At 43.7% G+C, this 15,196-nt stretch overlaps 1 protein-coding gene across 1 annotated transcript in view; it reads right to left on the bottom strand.

Annotated features, from left to right (window-relative positions):
- The window catches only part of DAB1 (DAB adaptor protein 1), a 350,013-nt gene that overhangs the window by 322,152 nt on the left and 12,665 nt on the right, over positions 1-15,196 (bottom strand). The window lies entirely within an intron of this gene.

Genomic DNA, 15,196 nt, shown 5'->3' with positions numbered 1-15,196 from the left:
CAGAGACTATTGAATGCTGAGAATGAACTGAGGGTTGAAGGGGAAGGGGGAGGGGGGAAAAGAGGGGGTGGTGATGGTGGAGGGCACTTAAGGGGAAGAGCACTGGGTGTTGTATGGAAAACAATTTGACAATAAAATATTATGGAAAAACAAAAACAAAAACAAAAACAAAAAAAAACAAAAGACAGAAGCCTGACACAGTGTCCCTACTCATGACATGTCTATCTCCATACTGTTTCTTCCCATCTCCTTCCTATGGATTTCGGAAAACATAAGACTTCTTTCTTTAATTTCTGCCCATCTCCTTCCTATGGACTTAGGAAAAAAATAAGACTTCTTTAACAAACTGTCAAAGCCTTTAACAGAGTACTATGTTACATTCTTATTACTAGATTGGTATTTCTAAGAGTACACTTAAGAAAGTAAAGTGGGAATAAGAAGTGATTACAGACCAGTGATTTCAGGTTGACACATTAACTGAGCTGGTATGTTTAAGGTATTAATAGTCTCATTTTTAAGCAGTCACCTTTTAATCAAAGTCCAACCAGTATGTGAACATACACTAGGTGCATGCTGCTGTATTAGATGCTGTGTGAGTTTTCAAAACTTATGATTAGAAGTATATGTTGAATGCAAAAATAACACGTGATGCCCTATCGTAGTCCTTACAATCTAGATATGATGAAATGACACAGAGTGCCACAAAGTCAAGTGTCAACAAAAGGTATTAATGTTTAAGCAACAGATATGGTATTCTGAAGCAGCACTTAATTAATTTTCAAGTGAACACCAGGGAAGCGAGCTCCACAGCTTTGCAGGGATAGTGGAGACTGAGCAGGGTCTACGATTCTCAGGATTCATTCACGGGATTTGTCCCGTGATGGAAATTTCAATGCTGGTCACTCAGGCATGTTTGGAAGAGGCCAGAGAGCAGAAGCAAAATCCTTGTATCCTTCAAGTTACCCCCAAGGGGAAAGGGATTTGCATAGCAGGTTACTGCACACTTACCCTGGTTTGATACATTTGAAAATGAGAGAAAGAGGTAAGATACCACTTTTTATGCCTAAGCCCTACTCCAGAAAGAGGAAACTCCACACAGAAACACGTATCATAAAATTCTGGAAATCCTGACACTGAACTAAGTCAAATTAATGCTGGTACACAAACTCATTCTTCTTGATTACATTTAAAAGCATGTGCCTGTTGTCAATTTGCATGTGTTCTGTGTTGGAAAATAAGCACCCTGGATCTAATAAGCAGCAAACAGTGAAAATCCATCGTGCTGCCGCGGCTCAGGAAAACCTCCGCATCTGTGTGTCACGGCCCGTAAAGTCTGTCTATCAGATACACTGTACTTGAATTGATTGGGCAGCCATCTGTATTGATTCCTGCAGCCACCGTGGAAACGCAGCCACTGTAACCGTTTGCTAGGCTACCCGGAGACACAATCTACATTTACTTCCATGCCTTCAGAGTCTGCAGTGTGCAGGCTACATCTGGCCAGCCAGGCTCAGTATGTAACAATAGTTAACATGAGCATCCGTCGGTCAGTCTCTTACCTAGCCTCCAGCTGCACCCGCTGGTCCTCACAACCACCCTAAGTGGGTACTGAGGAAGCAGAAGCATAGGGGGGAGATGGGGAAGGCTTCATAGCTAAGAAACCAGCATCTGAACCCTGCCCTAGGAGGTCCCTCCAGGCGGAGTCTCGTCCTAAGCACCCACTCGCTCTACTTCTTTTTCATCTCCCCAACAGTTCTAGATGTCGGGCATAAAGATCACAGGACACGGAGGCTGGGAGAAGCTGAAGGAGTTGCCCAGGAAGTGCCAGGGCTGCCAGCACGTAGCCCTTTCCATGCCCAGGTGCTGTTCTAAGAGCTTCTGGCGGTAACCCTCAGCAGCCCCAGGAGGTGACTGCTTCTCTGCACCCACAGTTTAGAAAGGAGGATGCGGGGCTCCTGAGAATCAGGAACTTGCCCCAGGATGCACAGCTGGTAAGCGCAGAACAGAGAATCCGCTGTGGGCAGTCTGACAGGGGTGCATTTGCTCACTGACTCCCATGCTGTATCTCTGATGCATCCCTGAGTCCAAATCCCCCACCTGCCCCTTCCGTTTCAGTTCCTCCCTATGTTCATGTCAACGGACTCAGCCTGATTCATGCACTACTGCGCAGCTCAGACGAAGCTGGGACAGCATCTGCCACCAAACCTTGGTTTTAGTGCTAAGCAGACAAGCCATCGGGTTTATTTCTGTGCGCTGAGGATATTTCGACTGTCCAACACTATTAGCTTGGCATGAATACCAGAAATTAGTTGAAATAAACAAAGGAAACCTCCTTTTTACCCTTCAGGTTCTGACCTTGTGAGTTAAAAAAAAATGTGACTTTTTTATTCAAATGCCAAGCAAAGGCATATATATGAGATAAAGGGTCCCTAACCCTAACTCTTAATTTTCTTTCTTTTTTTTTTTTTTTTTTTGGTGAGGGGGTGCTATTAGACTCTAAACTAACTAGGTTAATTTCTTTTAGAGCAAGAAAACATCTCATCTGATGAATCTAATCACAGCAATTCCAAACCTTAGGGTACAAAACTCCCGAGAAAGATTATTAGCAAGAAAAAAGGGGCGTCTGGCTGGCTCAGTCAGTTAAGCATCTGACTTAGGCTCAAGACATGATCTCACAGGTCGTGAGTTCAAGCCCTGCATCAGGCTCTGTGCTGACAGCTCAGAGCCTGGAACCTGCTTCAGATTGTGTGTCTCCCTCTTCTCTCTGCCTCTCTCCTGCTTGTATTCTGCCTGCCTGTCTCAGAAATAAAATTTTAAAAAAAGAATATAGAAGAAATGTTCACCCATCCAATGGTCAAAAAGGCTTAGGGAAATGCAATGTGTAAGAAACCCCTTTCAAGACTCTGTTGTCAAAGCCCTGAGGACTCTTGGGTAATGACATCTGTGGAACCTGTTCAACTCTACGTGTTGAAAACACCCTGTGGGTACTTTGTCCCAGGCATTATGCCAAGTATCTTCCTTGATTTCCCTCATTTTATCCTGTCAACAGCCTTATGAGGCGGTACTATCATTATGCCCATCCACAGGTGTGGAAATTGAGGTAGGACTGATTTAACTTGCTCATGCATAGTTTGTTCCAACCATTTGGAACCATCTAGAAGTTCCCACAGTAAACCTTGCTTTTCTCACCTCTTTGCCTTTGTGGTGGGTTATTTCCTTTACCTGGAACTCACTTCCAACCATCTTAACTTGCTGGTTCGTACATATATTTTGAAACTCTGCTTTCTCCCTAAGGTTTTCTATTACCACTCCCTCCAAGGTGCGTCAGAAGCTCCTTCTTTGTGCCGTCATCACAAGTACCATGCTGTACTGTAAAGGTGTTTCCATGTGTCAGCCTCTGTACCAAGAGTTCCTCATGGCAGGACTGTGTTTTGTTACCTCCTTATCTCCAGTGCCAGCCATGGCACATGGCACATATCAGTTGCTCAATAAACACTACCTAAAGAAATAAACTCCCTAAGACAGTGAAAAAATTTTGGCAGAACACAGTTGAAGGAGGACACTAATAACAACAGCTCTGACTGACGGAGATCCCTCTGATATGTCAGCCACTATGCTGAGCCATGATACAGAGCATATCACTTCACCTTTACCAGAAGCGTTTTTAGACATTTGGAAACGTTATCCCCATTTTACAATGAGGCAAACTGAGGTTAAAGAAGGGTAATTCAGACACCCAGTAGGCAAGAACATCATACTGTAAGATCGACACATCCAGTTCCAAAGCCCCCACTCTTCACACACGCTGTTCCATGCTGACATGTAATTTGCATATCTGATTCTTTTTGTAACCAGGGCCCTGAGATCTCTTCTAGAACATCATTCTCCTAAGAACACTGCCTCTGCCCGGCCTCTTCTCTGTTGAAGGAAATGAGCTAAGATAGCCTTCAGCTATGCCATCGTGGTGATGGTTGGAAAAATTAATCCTGTGCCGTTTTGCATTTGCTGCTTGTGAATCAAACTGTGAAAGCTAATTTAAAAACTTTCACACTTGGTTTGAATGAGGACTGTCAGCGCTTTGGGAATGCTAAATTGTACACAATTAGCCCGAGTGGTATGGTTAGGCATCCCCAGTAGCCTCTCAGATGAAAAGGCACCCATGGTCACCCCAATGAACCAAGGGGAGAGTGAGAGAGTGTCCCAACTAAAAGTATAGAGACACTTGCCTGGTCCCCCGTTTGTAATCCCACTAATGCCCTCCCAGGAACACCTGTGCTTCACCCAGATCAGGCTTTGGGACATACAAACGCCGGGGTTAATTTCTAGCTGTGCCACCTACAGGCTACATGACTTGGGGTGAATTACAGAAGATCCTGAAGCCTTTGTTTGGTCATCTGTAACCAGGGATGACACTACAGTCATCATAAAGCTCTGCTAGGATCTTACAGTGTGCATGAATCAGTTGGTATCTGCTGTTATGCACTACCCTAACAGTACAGTGACCTCAGCTGGTCTTATCCACCTTGCTGTTCCTGGCACGTCTGCATTATTTTAGAGGCCCATCTTTTTCAGGATGACTATTTTCATTATCACTAAAAATAATACTAGTGATAATAAAGTTTGGACTCTGAATGGGTCACATGTCTGACACTGCAGCAGTATATAATGAAAGGAGCACTGCTGGACCTAGGGACGTGTGTTCCAATGCCAGATCTACCTTTCCACCCAGCCGGGAGCACCTGGGCCGACGGTATGATCTCCGTGTGCGTGTAGCACAGACGGTATGATCTCTGTGTGCGTGTAGCACACCATGTAGCAAATAGCACACCACTAGTAAATGGTTTGGGATAAACAAGTAACATATTTGAACCTCCATTTATTCTCATCTGAAAAATGAAAATACTAACAACCACCTCTGAGAAAAAGGACACAAGGTTACTCTGTAAAGGGGAAGTAGAGTCCTACACCAGGATAAAGGGGAAGAGGAGTAAGCAAGAGCCAGCAGAGGTGACGGAAAAGCCGCTGCCTCCTCTCCAGGCTCCAGCATGCCCAACAAGTCCATAGTCAGAGCTATTCCTGCATCCCAACAGTAAGACCTTATTTTCTAAGTGCCATCCAATATCCAGTCATCTGACTCGGAAATTAGACATTCTTCTATAACTACCAAAAGGGAAAAAAAAAAGATTCAATAGAATTTTAATAACAGTAGTTTTAAGGCAAAACCAAGTATAATTAGCAGGAGCCTTCCTAACGAGGAAAATCTGATAAAGACAGACCATCGTTTGTGAGCTGGGATGAGACGGTTACCATGTATCAGGCCCCGCAATTACTCAGGGCACCTGTGTGGGAGAAAACTCTTGCATCACTTATTTGCCCACATGCATTGTACTCTACACCTCCAGAGCAAGGGCCATTTTAATGCACAGCTGATAAAAAAGGGGAAAGAGGAGGATTTGCTGAGCTACCGCTGTAGGTCAAGGATGGGCAGGCACTTTAGAAACATGGATGGTGTCAGCATTATCATCATTGTTTAAAAAATTAAAACCCTGAGGTTGGGAGAGGTAACTGGCCCACAGTAACAGCACAGCTAGAAGATGCCAGTGGTAGGTGAGGCTGGAACTCAAGGCCACCGGTGTCCAGTCTGCATTCTTTCCCTCACAAAAGAGCTTAACTGAGCTGAGTGATGCCTGAATCATGGCATCACCATAATCAGCTCCAGTGCATGCTCTTATCAATTTCAGAGAAAGGAGGGATGGAGATGGAGTACAGGTAATATTTTAGCTCCAACCTGATTCCACAGGGAGGAGCGTGGAGGCTTTCTACACATTTTACTTCAGAAGGAAAAGTAACTTAACTCACAGATACTTTGAGGCAGAAACAATTAGTATATGTTTATTTTTTATTTTTAAAAATTTTTAAACATTTATTCATTTTTTTGACACACACACACACACACACACACACACACACACACACAGAACATGAGTGAGGGAAGGGCAGAAAGGGAGGGAGAAACAGAATCTGAAGCAAGCTCTAAGCTCTGAGCTGTCAGCAACAGAGCCTGATGTGGGATTCAAACTCACAAACCATGAGATCATGACATGAGCCAAAGTCAGATGCTCAGCCAACTGAGCCACCCAGGAGCCTCCAGAAACAATTAGTATTTTAAAACATTCATCCTTCCAACAAATAATAAATGGTTAAACATACATCCATTCATCAAGTATTGAAATGTCAATTCTCAAAAAGACCTTCTTGGCCACCTCATGTAAAACAAAACCCCCATCCTTCTTATGTCTGCTTTGCTTTTCTACTTACACTTTCATGATTATGATACACATGCAGATGCCAATTTATAAATTTATTTATCAACTTAATTTATTTATGATCATCTCAATGCCTCACAAAGAGAAGCTCTCCTCGGACAAGAATTTCTAATCTGTTTGGTCACTGCAGTTCCCTAACACCCTGGAACAGTGTGCAGAGCACTGGACATGCTCTGGAATATTTGTTCAATGGGTGAATGAATTAAAAGCTGAAGGTACAGCAAAGTAGGAAGGTCATTTTTCTCACCCATGTCAAGTTCTCGAAATACAGTGAGTTGTTTTTTTAAGTCTCTACTTCAGACTATCTGTATATGCCATCTACCTCCTTCAATTATTCATTCAATTATTTAACAAGTGTTTATTGAGTGCCTATGCTGTGCCAGGCACTGTTTCGGGTGCTTAGATTCTAGCAGTGAACCAAACAGAGGTCCATGAAGCTTACGCTATGGTGTAGAAAACCCACAAGTAAAATATACCCTCTAGAACATCAGGCAGTGGTGGAGAGACAGTCAAACAGGGTAAGGAGAGAGAGTGAGGGGGCAAGTGGGGGCTAGTTCAGTTAAAGGCAGACAAGGCCCTCTGCGCAGGTCAAGCTGTCAACAAAGATAAGCTATGCAAACCAGGAGGAGACCTGGGGTCAGCAGGACAGGGACAAAGTCCACTCCACTGCACCAACACAGCCCAAACTTTTCTCATCTTTTCTTTTTTAATGTTTTTAATGTTTATTTTTGAGAGAGAGAGACACACACACACACACAGTACAAGCAGGGAGGGGCAGAGAAAGGAAGTCACAGGATCTGAAGCAGGTCCAGACTCCGAGATGTGAGCACAGAGCCCGATGTCAGGCTTGAACTCATGAATCGTGGAAGCATGACCTGAGACCAAGTTGGACACTTAACCGACTGAGCCACTCAGGCACTCCCCAACATTTCTCATCTTTAATCCCTGACTCTAACCCTCCAACCCTGGTACTACAGGAAAAATAACACCTATTCTGTCTGCCTTGCAACATAGACCTGGTGGATATGCAAAATGCAGGAAGGTGGTCACAAGGTACAAACTTACTATTAATCTTTTTTAATGTTTATTTTTGAGAGAGGGACATAGACAGAGAGAGGGGGAGGGAGGGAGGAGGGGCAGAGAGAGAGGGAGACATAGAATCTAAAGCAGGCTCCAGGCTCTGAGATGTCAGCACAAAGCCCAACACAGGGCTCGGACCTGCAAACTGTGAGATCACGGCCTGAGCCAAAGTTGGACGATCAACCGAGCCACCCAGGTGCCCCCAAACTCACTATTATAAGATAAATAAGTCCTAGGGCTATAAGGTACAACACGGAAACTCTAGACAAGAACACTGTATTGTATATTTGCAAGTGGCTAAGACAGTCGGTCTTAAAAGTTCTCACCACAAACAAGCACTTAGGAGTGGTGGTGGATGTTAACTAAACTAGTTGTGGTGATCATTTCACAATGTACATCAAATCATTACCTTGTACACCTGAAACAAACACAATGTGGTATGTCAAATACATTGGGGACACCTGGGTGGTTCAGTCGGTTGGGTGACTGACTTTGGCTCAGGTCATGATCTCACAGTGTGTGAGTTCGAGCCCCGCATCGGGCTCCGTGCTGACAGCTCAGAGCCTGGGGCCTGCCTCAGATTATGTCACCCTCTCTTTCTGCCCCTCCCTCAATCATACTTTGTCTTTCTCTCTCAAAAATAAATAACATTAAAAAATTTAAAAAAAAGATTCCTGGTTGCTTTTCACACTTCAGTTTTTGGTCCTTAGTAGAAAAATATAAATGGCAGGATCAAACTGATGCATAAGAAACGCGTGTCATGATATACAAGACCATCCTAGTAGAGCTGTTCTGAAATAATACTAGTTGTACTTTTCTAGACATCTGAAGTGGTTTTTGACCAAGGACAGCAAATCTGTCCCCTCACTCATAGATGAATAGGTTGCATTAGATGGTTTCTATGATCTCTTCCTGTTCTAATTTGCTAAGATTGTCTTGATACAAAACAGCCTTATAACCCCTAATTTGCTGCACAAATGAATGAGATAATGGTCATCACCAAGGTTTTCATCCTTATTTCAATGATCCGCTTTGGCTCTGGAGTTCAGAGCCCCCAGCATCAACGCATTCTTCAGACTCATTTTATTAAAGTGATTTTAAGATCTCACTGAAAACGTAAGTTGAATGGTAATTTCATTCCTAGACATGTTTTGTTGTCTACACCATAATTTAAAGGTCCGTTCTTAATTCTGCTAATTATCAGCACTAATGAAAGACAAAAATCACATAGCTAACCAAAAAGGCCTTTTATAACTTGGTTTTAAGTTGTACTTTTTTTAACGTATCAGATCATATCTGCTTTCATTGCCACGAAGTTCCTATAAAAACAAGATGCAGAGTCAAGTGAATGGGCTACCACACTGCTGTCCACAGATGGGGTCCAGGCTCCCTCACCCGTCATTGTTTCCAACCTAACCTCAAGGAAATGAAATAAACTTGGACGTTTCCCAGATTCCCTCCTAGATGGAGCATCTGGCCCTTCGATTCCCACTACCTACAGCAATCCACAAGGGTATTCTGGGGGCACAGGAAAACAAATTCACCTCACATGACAGCAAAAGGGCCTAAAGGAGACAAACAAATACTGAACACTTACTGACTATTGCCCCTGTGCTAGGCAAGCAGCTGAGAGATGGGTACAGATTTCTCCCTGCCCCTCCCATCCCCCCAGAAGGTCACTGTCTGCTGTCAGAAACAGGCCACTAGTACATTAAGAAGTCTGCCAGTTGCTAAAGGGCTAAAATAGCTGGGGAGGGGCTAGAGTCAGAGCTGATGATGGGGCAGTTGTGTCCAGGCTTAGAAGACGAAAGGACACTCTACATGTAGGGGGAGACCCTCTGATCTACGTGTTCTATCAGAAGTCGAAGCTGGCTCCTGAGTGGCTCAGTCAGTTACGTGTCAACTTTAGCTCAGGTCATGATCTCACAGTTTGTGAGTTCGAGCCCTGCATCAGGCTCTGCACTGACAGCTCAGAGCCTGGAGCCTGCTTCAGTTCTCTGTCTTCCATTCTCTCCCCACCGCACCCCCCTGTGCCCTTTGCCTGCTTGTATGCTTGCTCACTTACTCGCTCTCTCACAAATAAATAAGCTTAGAAAAAAAAGAAAGAAGTGGGTGCAAAATGCTTGAAGGGTAGCGTGAAGCAGGAACTAATATTTATGGGTCAGGCCCAGGATTACATATCTTGTAGTTATTGTAGTTATTGCTCTTTTTCTATAATGTTTTTGTTTTTATTTTTAAGAGTGTGCAAGTGGGGGAGGAGCAGAAAGAGGGAGAAAGAGGGTCTGAAGTGGGGTCTGCACTCACAGCATGGAGCCTGGTGTGGAGCTCGAACTCACAAACTGCGAGATCATGACCTGAGCTGAAGTCAGACACTCAACGGACTGAGCCACCCAGGTGTCCCTGCCTCACATAAGCTAGAAAGTACAGGGGCCATAGGTTTTATCAGCTCCCTGTGTGGGTGAAATAGCGGAAGCCCTGGGAAGTGACATACTTTCCCCGCATTACTCCCCTGGCTAGAGCCAAGCATGAAGACCAATTCCTAAGGAAACCAATTTGAATACCTTTCTCCACCTATACAAATAAGCCTTCTCCACAGTGTCTTCTCATATCTGATTTGCAGACAACTCTCTCCTTCCTACCGGACTTGAACCAAATATGCAAACCTGACCCATGTCACTTGGCTCCTTCCTCTGGAACAGCCTCTTTTAGTTACCACTGGTTTGGGTTCTTTCCTCTGTCTGGTAACATTCTAAAGTTCTCCAGGGAAGAAGCTGCACCTGCCGCCCTCAGCCAAGCCCCTCCGTTCTTCCACAACAGGTTCCCCCCAACCCCCAGAGGTCAGTCTAGATGACTGTTAAGTCCACAAGAGCCAACATAAAACTCAGACTTGTTTCCTTCCCACAGGGAACAGAAAACCTTCAGCCCCTCTGCTTCTGGGTAAGGGATCCAGAACTTCCCCAATATTCAAAAGACCCTGCACCCTTCAAGCCCTCTTCATCCATGACCCTGGGTCCTCTGAAATGGCCCATCTTTGTTGCGCTATTCTTTGTCTTCACCTCCCTTTCATGCTCTGAGATAGCTTCCAGCCCAAACCATCACACGTCAGTAGTGACCCCTCCCTGACTCTGCTTCTGTAAAGGGTCACCACATTTTGGGTGAAATCTTCTTTTGTCTTGTGTGCCAGGACTCTGTGGATGAGGCCACAGCAGCACCCGCACTGCCTGAGCTTCACACATCCTGCCTTTAATTTTCTGACATTAAGTGTCCTCCACCAGACCTAAAGCCCTATTTCTAAGTCACGGAAAGCCGTGGTACCTTTTCTCTCAATGGGTAAGAGGAGGGGAAAAAAAAAAGGAAATTCCTTGAAGAGGGTCCTCAGGGCTTTGAAATGTTTGAAAATAATCTCTTTTCCATTAATGCACAGAGTAACATATTTCCCCCGCTGCTAAATGACACCTTTCAGGACTGATTATTAACATATAGTTGTACCACTTAGGCCCCTTGCAGGAAAAAGCAACATGCATTATTTCAGTGTCTGCACAGGAGCTTTGCATCAGCTACTTTCACAGGATGCAGAGGATTTTTCCCTCCCAAGGGGCAACAAAAATAAAAGGTACGAACAAAAATGAATTACATGTATCTCTACTTTATCCAAGGGTCACCACAAAAGGATACATTTTTATGACAAAAATACTGACTGAAGCCTCTTTTCCTTAATTATGTCTGCACAATCTCACCATCACATAGCTATCCGCAGACAGACGCAGTTAGGCATGGGCAAGAAATGACAGGCAGACAATATTTCATCTCTACAGTTGTGCACCAGTGTGATTGGTCCAAATATTTACAAACGGACCTAACTTACACAGTCACATTGCCAAGAGCCTGGTCCTTGTTCTCTTAGCCCAGGCTGGCACATCATCCTGAATGGCTGCCCCGATGGGCTATCCTGTATTGAGAATTTACCACACACTGAGTCTTGTGATATGCTAAGCATCTATCAACTCATGTAACCAGATTTATGAGTCTGACACTCTTTTCCTTAGTGGGGACACTGAGGCACAGAGAGCTTAACGACTGACCTCAGGTCCCACCAGCTTCCCAGAGGCACAGCCGCGATGTGAACACAGATCTGCTGGATTCCGTCAGTCTGTACTACTCCCCTGATAGCCATGATCGTCCACCGATAGAGCTGATGTCTCCAGCAGGTTCAAGGCTGAGTAATAACCAACCGGATGCTAATGCTTGTTTGACTGTGTTAAATGTTCAGTGAAATGGACACAGGAAAGCACAATGAGGAGACCTAAGTTTTCTCCGTACTCAGATCATCTTTGTAGGATGCTTCTCAGGGAAAGAGGCAGTAACTGTAAGCTCCTGCCTGGCTGAGCCAATCGAGGGCATGCCTATACCTCTGACTGGCACTAGAACGGGACAATGACCTTGGGAATGAAAGAGAAGTAAATCTCAAATTCCAGGTGACTCCACACAAAGTCAGAACATCTGGCATCAGGTGCCTTCAAAGGAAACCTGCACTAACATTAAGATAAGATGAAAGTCCTCTCAGTGGATGATTCTGGTAAACTCTGAGAACCATAGCCTGTGGGTTTGTAAAAATGATTCTATGGATTCAGCTCACTTAGCCCTTACTAGAGGTTTCCTGAGCACCCTGTGCCAGGAGCCAGAGACACAGAAATAAATAGGCCAAGGCCCCTGACCTCAAAGAGCTAGAATGAAGCAGAAGACAGTGTACTGAGGTGACCACGCCAGCACCCCACTTCCGTACACCGGCCAGGGACTGGGTGCTGTGCTAGCTGCTTCATGTTTATCTTCCTAATGATATGAAGAGATAGATGCCCTGTGATGTGCAGTCTACAAATGATAAAACTCTGCTTCGGAAAGAGGTTATCACTTGTTCAACTTCGTACATAGCAGATCTGAGACCCAAACTTCTGTTTTTCAGACTCCAAAGGCTTAACCACTACATTTTCCGGGCTCCATGCTCAGAAACAATTGTATTGTAGCATTGTAAGGACCACAACAGAGGTATTAACAAATCCAAGGGGAGTCACCAAAGAGAAAGGAATTCATTTGGGGGCACAAAGGAAAGGCAGAGTATCATTCACAAGGCCTGATAGCTAAACCAGGTTTTGAAGCATAAATAGGAGTTCACCAGGCAGATAAATGAGGGATTTGAACATTCAAGAAAAGATGAACTCAAGCACCTAGAGGAATAAAAGACAAGAGCCCACTAGGGAGTTGCCAGGAATCCTGGACAGTAATTATATAAAGTGACAACAGGGATAAAGGTAACAAATTAGCTGTTAACATAGGCAGGAAACAGGCTAAAGGGTCATGCATATGCATGTATGCACAAACATTACACACACACACACACACACACACACACACACACACACACGCACATCTTTTTATGTGGTTTTCCCAGAGCAGGGACTAACTTGAGTTTTACTAGACCCCTGGTGTGAGTAAAAACAAGCAGAACTCAGCTATAGCCACCATTGACTTTCATGGGGCCATTCAGCTGCAAAGAGCCCAGTCTGCTGACGCTGAGTTTGTATAAAAACCTACATGTGCTTATTTGTCATTTCTCCCTACTCAGAAATAAGTACTCGGCTACCTAGCACGTAACACGTGGCATGCTTTGCACCTGTCATTTTCTCGGGGACCTAGCGGCAGTCAAAAAGGAAATGAAGCAAAGTAGAGAAAGAATCAAAGCTAAGTGAAAAATGTGAATACCTTGAATGCCTATGCATGAAATGGAAACTATCCAATTTTAACTCCTAAGATGATTTATTGCCAAATACAAGGAGGAAGCAACCCTAGACCCAGCTGACTCTGTCCCATCCAACAACACAGAGGTGGAAAATGGACCAGGAAAATTCTGATGGAGATCCATTCCGTCCCTCTGTGTATGACCTGGAGTAAATCACTGAACCCCTCTGAGCCTCCATTTGTCATCTGGAAATAGGCACAATAATATACCTAATGTTATGCTTCTGATCAAGATTAAATCAGAAAATGCACATAAAGGACTTCACAGTAGATGACAAACAATACTTAAATGTCAGCATAAAACATGTTGATGTTAATCTAAAAAGTTTCTTCTGCCTAAAATATGTTTTTTTTTAAAATAAGGATCTAGGATTCATTAGTTTACCAACAACAGCTGCTCTGCATTGTTGCACTTAAATTTCACAACCACTCTGTGGAGTAGGCACGAATATTACCTCCATGTTAGAGGCAAAGAAACCAAGGCACAAAATCAAATAATTTGCCCAAAGATAACACAAATAGAAACTGAAGGAGGAAGATTTAAACTCAGACATTCTAGTAACTTAGAGCTTTTTTTGATGCATCTGTTTAAAATTAATTACATCCAGGGTATGATGGTTAATTTTATATGTCAACTTGGATGGTGTTTTTGGATGAGATGAACATTTAAATTGGTGAACTTTGAGTAAGCAGATTGTCCTCCATAATGTGGGTGGGCCTCACCCAATCAGTCGAAGGCCTACTTACAGCAAAAAGAGACCAGATTCTCCAAGCAAGAGAAGATTCTCCAGCAGATGGCCTTCAGACTTCATCTGCACCATTGGCTCTCCTGGATCTCCAGCATGCTGGCCAACACTGCAAATTTTGGACTTGCTAGACTATAGCTGCATGAGCCAATTGCTTATAATATATCTCTCCCTATATATACACACATCCTTTTGGTCTGCCTCTCTCGGGAGAACCCTAGGAAAGGAACTACATAGGAAGAACTAAGACACAGGGTTTTGTTTTCTGTTGTTGTTATTTTTACCTTCCCTCCCATTTCCTTGTATGTTCTACTCAATTTACTCAGTAGGTATTTTCTAAGTGCTTCACATGAACCAGGCACGACACTAGATTACAAGGCTGAGAAGATACTCTGTCTTCTATCCTGTTCTGCCTATGGTTTCCCATCCCTGTAAGTCCATGTATCTTCCCTCTGAATTACAAGATCCTTGAGATTCATGACTAGCCTTTGTATCAACACCAAGTGCAGAGCTTCAAATAGACTATATAGTAAACACCCATCAATATTGGCAAAATGAATATGCTGTATGCTCGCCATTGCTTTTTTTTTTAACCCTTTACTGAGTACAGGCTATGCTGGATGCTCAGAATTCATTTCTATCTCATTATGCCCCAATTTAAGCAAAAGAAAGGGAGACACCAGGAAGTCAGGAGACCTGCTTGAGGTCACACAAAGTTATTCACACTCAGGTCTGAGTCCAAACCCAGTGGGCCTCTCACCACTGCTGCCCCCCTTGCAGAACGATGAAAAACAGATGAAGCTGGGGAGGAATGAGCACAGCACCCCCAAAGCTCCAGGGCCTTCAGCCAAACTTCACAAATGTACAACTTCATAGCCTGCGTGAGGTGCAGTATAAAAATGAAGGCAGTCGGGTGTTATCTATAAACACCTCAAAGCTTTTCCTTTCATTTAAAAATTCTCTAGTAATTGTTTCTACCATAGTTAATCATAAAAATGAATCACCTCGAATTTTCAAAAGAAATTCTCCTTCAAAATGTGTCAACTTTGTGCCGTGAATTCATTTATTACGAGACCACATGATGCCTCCGAGTACTGCATTTTATTTAAACGTGACATTTTTTTCCACTCTGTTTTGATTCCACATCTGAAAATCGCTTCTATCAATCTTTCATTGGAGCCAAACATAACTGTTTTGCTCACTGAAACATTAAATACAGACTCAGGGCCCTAGAATCAAATTAAAAATAAA

Source organism: Suricata suricatta, chromosome 8 (genome assembly GCF_006229205.1).
Source record: "Suricata suricatta isolate VVHF042 chromosome 8, meerkat_22Aug2017_6uvM2_HiC, whole genome shotgun sequence".
Lineage (NCBI taxonomy): Eukaryota > Metazoa > Chordata > Mammalia > Carnivora > Herpestidae > Suricata > Suricata suricatta.
Note: the sequence above shows the minus strand (reverse complement) of the source record. Positions and strands in the feature narration are given on the sequence as shown.